The sequence below is a fragment of the Rhagoletis pomonella genome, unplaced genomic scaffold (assembly GCF_013731165.1).
Source record: "Rhagoletis pomonella isolate Grant_MI unplaced genomic scaffold, Rhpom_1.0 Rhpom_scaffold_01909, whole genome shotgun sequence".
NCBI lineage: Eukaryota > Metazoa > Arthropoda > Insecta > Diptera > Tephritidae > Rhagoletis > Rhagoletis pomonella.
In genome coordinates this window covers 28,512-34,466 of record NW_023460463.1, presented here as the reverse complement: position 1 = coordinate 34,466, position 5,955 = coordinate 28,512, and the positions used below count along the sequence as shown (strand labels likewise).

At 34.1% G+C, this 5,955-nt stretch overlaps 1 long non-coding RNA gene across 1 annotated transcript; it reads right to left on the bottom strand.

Annotated features, from left to right (window-relative positions):
* Nucleotides 1-4,095: 4,095 nt before the first annotated feature.
* Nucleotides 4,096-4,411, bottom strand: LOC118752859. The gene is made up of 2 exons (XR_004994755.1): nt 4,228-4,411; nt 4,096-4,155 (listed from the first exon to the last, which is right to left on the bottom strand). It is a non-coding gene; the product is annotated as an uncharacterized LOC118752859 (long non-coding RNA).
* Between the last annotated feature and the right edge of the window lie 1,544 nt (nt 4,412-5,955).

Sequence of the window (5,955 nt, the reverse complement as noted above, 5' to 3'; positions counted from 1 at the left end):
AACAAGAAATAAGTGTGAAATTCCACAACATTTCCTTGAAACATTTTGCAACATGAAGCTAGCAACACAATTTTCATGACATTTTTAAATACACATGTATATTTTAAATTGTGTGAAAGCTGACAGTTTATAGAATTCAGTAGCGACGAAAACAAAGGGGGGTTAAGTGGTTAAACCTTACCCGAGCCGATCATAAAACTTGCGACGCAATTTCGGCTTATGCCTGTGGGTCTTGGCAATAATATAATCCCTGAAGGTTTAGCTTAAAATGGTTTTCGGGATACACCCTGTGATCATGTTACTTTCCAGAAGGTGTGGCGCCCGTTTTTCTGTACATATTTTCGTTGGAAAAATACCTTATCTCTGTATTCTAGGTAAATGCTTCCAGAGGTTTTTTATGCGTCACCAGAATTTTAGTTTATTTGGCTTATACCGCTAGCTCTTTTGAACGGCTACGAGATTGTTTTCATATACCCCCATTTTTCATAGGTTTTGGATTGATTTCATTTACCTCTATTCCTAGTTCTACGGTGGCACGCCGCATTTTCCAATAAACTCTTATTTTTCCATGAGCTTAAGATTGACTTCATATACATATATCCATACAAAGTTCCAGGACTCTACCACAAATACTTCCAGAGATATGCACTATGAAAAATTCGATTTCTATGGGAGGTTCTACACGCACTTTAGATATCGGTTTTGTTTTAGCCTATAACCATTATTGGAAAACTTGTGTCCGAAATTTCAAAAACAGCCGGTATGGGCATTGTGACTCCTCAAGCGAAATGAACTAATGATTGCAAAAAATGAAATCAAACATCGTAGTTGACCAAAAAAGAATATTAGACTTCATTTACTCAACTTCTCAGAATGTAGAAAAGCTAAGAAATATATAATAAGATAGGATATGTTAAAACAGCCTCCAAAAAATTTACTAAAGACGACCCTGGACTACACAAATCAGTTTTATTGAAAATTTGTTTTTATCTATTTATTTTATCCTTCAATTTTGGGTGTGTCAAAATTGTATGTGAAAACAATATGTGTTGCTAGAAAAATTTTACGGCCCATGAGTTCCAAAGTAAATTCCATTGCTGTTAAATGGACAAAGACAATATGTATTAAATAACACATCGAAATGTGTAATTTCAGAATTACATCAGAATCACGTATCCGATATAGAAAACTACATTGTGAATTAATGAGATGACATGAGGACACTAACATAATTTTAAAATATGTTCACTAAAATTGTATTAATATTAAAATAATGATTTGGCAAGTTGTTATCGAATTTAATGTAAAATTTAAACGTTTTCAAAATAAGATATTGATTAGTTTTAAAAGGTATATATTAATACAACTATTTACTTTATAATCCCAAATTTAGAATATAAAATGTCCCACACCAAAAAACTTACAATTGGGTAATGCCGCTTCGAATTTTTCACATTTGAGCAATTGTCAAAAATCTGCTTTTTAATCAAAAAGTTGTTTATTGAAACTACCTTCTTTTTTGTATCATGGGGCTCTCTTTTAAGGTACTGTTGTGTCAACAAATATAAACGAACGATTTAAAATTAAAAAAATTTTTTTTTCAACTTTATAGGGTGGTTTCTAATGAGAGCAATATCAAATTCAGTCACACTTTGTTGAATACATTTTGGTTGTACTTATGACTTTCGTCTTGAGTCGCTTGGAAAAGTGACTCAGTTAAAAAGCTGCTGAGGTTCAAATTCATATTCAAGGATCTAAATTTTAAGTTATTTTTTTTATTAGGTTTTATATCATATTATTATAATTTTTAAACAAGCCAGAATGTGTGGTTTAATGATTAAAGTCGTGAAATAGGTTGTGCAAGAGTGGAATAAGTAAAAATTTATTAAAATTATTGTAAGGCACGCAGAAGTATTTATAATTTATATCTTTTATTGTGATTTCAACTTGTTCAGTATTTAACTGGCTTGCAACAATTATGCCCAGCCCTAAAGAGGAGTCAAGGGGTTCTTCGAAAAAACTTTCAATATTTTGAAACACGTTGCACAACATTTTTTCTGAATTAGATGTCTTTATTACATTTGTTACTTTAATAGGACTAGTTTTATGACTATAACATTAGCTACTTCTCTACTGGTGTTTAAAAGAGTTTTTGCAGACATCGGTAAATCACTTACTCCTATTTTATGCAAAGCTCGCAACAAATCGTCCAATGTATTTTGCGAGACATTGTTCCTAATGGCCCACGACCGAATAACTTCACTTTTTTCTACACACTCTAAACTTTTTTCTGAGGACAAAGGACTACGCCGAGATGTGGAATTGAAAGACTCGCATTCAAAATCGGAAAAGTCTGAAGGCTCTAAAACCGCATTTTGTAAATTACACTGTGATTCACTTGAACTATATGAAATTGCACTTTCTACATTCACTTCTGCATTTCCCACACATTCTGATTGTCTATGAGCACGAAATCTTTTGACGTTGGATTCGAAGATTCGCTTTTCTTTGCTCATAGCATTACTAAAATTTCTTTTTTTCATTTTAAAACACTTTAAGTTCCATTAAAATACTTATCTTTGCATTTTCTTGGTTAACAATTGTTAATATCGACCGCGTCCTTTCGCTTCTAGAATTTTTTAATTCTGATTTATAATGATGTACATATTTTCTTTTCTTGTGTACCTTTCCATCATCAATGACAATCATATGACCGGCAAAATGATAGTCAGGGCCTGTGCCAATCGGTAACTTTTTTCTCCGTGGTGAGACGGGGTGGAAAAATTTGCTATGGTGTACAAATAAATTGAATTTTGCTGTGCCAAATGCAGAGTAAAATTTTGACAGTTGAAAAACCAAACAAACGCTCGTGCGAAAGCTTTATTTTTGTGTGTTGCTGAAATTCTTAAAACTTATATTTATTTTATAATTTGCAAGTAACGTACGCTTTTTTATGCTGTTTCAGCTTTCATTTTCATGTTCACTCCAAATTACCGCCAAGCAATATTATGTGTATACATGGTTATAAGCTGTCAAAATTTTACCTAGCCTCATGAGCTAGGTAAAATTTTGACGTTCGTATTCCCCACGAGCAGTGTCAAATTTTTACTTTGATCCGTCAAAATTTTCTATTTAGGGCCTGTGCCAATTGATAGAAAAGTTCTATGGTGGAAAAACTTTTTACAATGGTGAGAAAATTTTACATTTCTGCTGTGCCAATTCGTAACTTTTTACTGCTGGAAATTTTTGACAGTTGCTTTGATGCACAAGAAGACTATCGAGTTTGCAATTTATAAAATGCAGCAATTATATAGAAAATATTTGCCTTTGATGATTTCAATTCTTCTGGAACTGAAATCCATGCATTTATTAGACCTTTTAGCAGTAATATTAGAAATAAAAACACGTCAAAACCGTCTGGTAAGTGTGTTCACAAAAATGGTTAAAACCGTGTACAATTGTTTCCAATAAAAACATATGTGGTTTTAGGGTATTATGTACATGCAACAAGACGTTTATTCCAAAATATTAAGCAGCATTATGAACGGCGATAACAAGACTACAAAAATGTATCTTAGGTTGTCCTCTGCTTCGTTTCGAAAAATTGTAAGGCTGACTTCCAAAACGTATCAATACAATGTTTGGAAACTGTTATACTGCGGTATTCAAACTGTATGTATATGCAGAGTTGCGACACATTGCAACCATATACATTGCATATTTTAAATATTCAATATAGCAATGAACAATTTTTCTGAATTTTCCATATTTAAAACATCAATGCTAACCAATAACAAACGAAGTGTCAACTTTGTTTCTGATGCGCTGATTGCTCAAGCGATACGTTTCGATAACTAATCGGCTGCGTTTTGGAACAGTATACATTGTCAATATTTTGTAGTTCGACGTTAAGGAACCTTATACTTTGTACGTATACAAAGCAATTGACGTTTTGGAAGTCAGCCTAACTCACATTCCCAAAAAGCGCCACGGATGGTCAGTGGAGTACGAAGTCATTTGCTTAATAAAGTCTTCAAACTATTTATATTGTTCTTACTCACTTCCAGCCTTCGTTGCTGTTGGCGTTCTTTGAACTGAACCAAACATCCTTGTCAATGCGCTTTTCCAGAAGGATTCTGCGTTCTGAACTGCTCCCTGTAAAATAGTATTTTTAATTAAAGAAATACATAACGCCTTTTCATATGTAAATCTGAAATTAAATCTTACAAGTTATATAGCTTTTCTTTATTTTTTTTTTTGCCAGCGGGACCATGTTCTTTTATTTCCACTCGCTTTTGTTTTCTTTAATTTATGTGTATACGTGCGTTGTTCGTTCTTCTTCTTGATAATGCTTGCTGTCAAATTTTTCACTAGCCCTGCCGTATCAAACATTTTTATTCACCTCATAGCTGTCAAAATTGTCTATCAATTGGCACGGAGCCTCACTGAACAATTTTTTTATTCTATCAGCATTGACAATCATATGACAGGTAAAATGATTGTCACTGTTCTACCCGACCCGACTGGCATATACATTTTTGCATATGTGTTAGTTTTACTTGTGAATGTGTTGGAGTTCGCGTCTTGTAGGGGTGAACTCACTATAGTAAGTAAGTAAGGCTGTCAGTAAAAATTACTATTTTCAGGTAACCTTCGCTGATAGCAATGTCAATAGCACTGTCTATTGCATGTAATTCACCAAAGGTTGAGGAAGCTTTAAAAGGAATCTTATAGCGGTGTTCAGTATTATTAGCATAGTTGAAGACTCCACAGCCAGTGCTTTCTTCAGAATGAGACGCATCGCTATAAAAGATGTAAAATTTATCCATTTTATATTTGTCTAGAATACTAGCATGATAAGCTTTAATGCTCTCATTTGTCATAGCCGCTTTTTTATTGGGAAGTGTTTTGTCAGAAATTACAAAATCAAAGGTGGGAGGATGGAAACACACCACATCAAGACGGTCAAGAATATGAGAGAATTTGTTGTAGACTGCAGAATAACTAGAGTTTAAAAGAGGATTTTCTCTGACTGATTTGGCTATTGGATTATTATATGCAAATATTTTTACTAGCTCTTTTGATGTGAGCCATATGGACCTTTCCTGTGGAGCGAGTTCGTTCGCTATGGCATACATAGTTGGGATAGGTGTAGAGGGAGTTACTCCTAGACATCTTCTCAGAAACTTATTTTGGAGTGTGGAAATTTTTCGTATGGAAGACTTGGCACAGTTTGCAGTAGTGGTGCTACAGTATTCAATCTTTGATCTCACTAACGATTTGTAGATATTTAATGCTTTTTGGGGGTGAAGACCCGAGTTAATGTTAGTAATGTACTTAAAAAGCTTAATATTGTTTGCTGACGCGTCTGTAACCATGGAGTAGTGGTTTTTAACTGTTAAGGAGCTGTTTATAATTCTGCCAAGAATTTTTAAATTGCTTACTTGTGATAGAGTTGTGCCATCTAGCTGAATGTGTATGTCTTTTTTGGGACCCTTACTAATATACATCAGTTTGGTCTTCTCCGGATTTACAGACAGGTTTAGCAGTTTGCATTTGGTAGAAAATAGGTTGATTATTGACTGCAGGTTATGTTGAGCTTCTTGAAGATTCTGTCCAGAGGCTAGACAGCAAAAATCGTCAGCAAATTGGTAAAGATGGAAATCGACATCAGTTAGATTGTGGAGTTCGGTGGTGTAGATATTAAATAGTAGGGGGGACAGGCAGCTACCCTGAGGTAAACCGTTGAAGATGTGAGTAGAGTTATTACCAATTTTCAGTATTCTGAAAGCCAAAAAGTTGATCCATTCTACATATAGACTTTCAACATCAAGTTCGATTAACAAGTCCTTTAAGATGCTGATATCCACGCAGTTGTACGCGTTGGAGATGTCAGTTGCACAGAATATAACGTGTTTTTTCTGGGCTTTGAGAAGACTGATCTGGTGAAGTAGG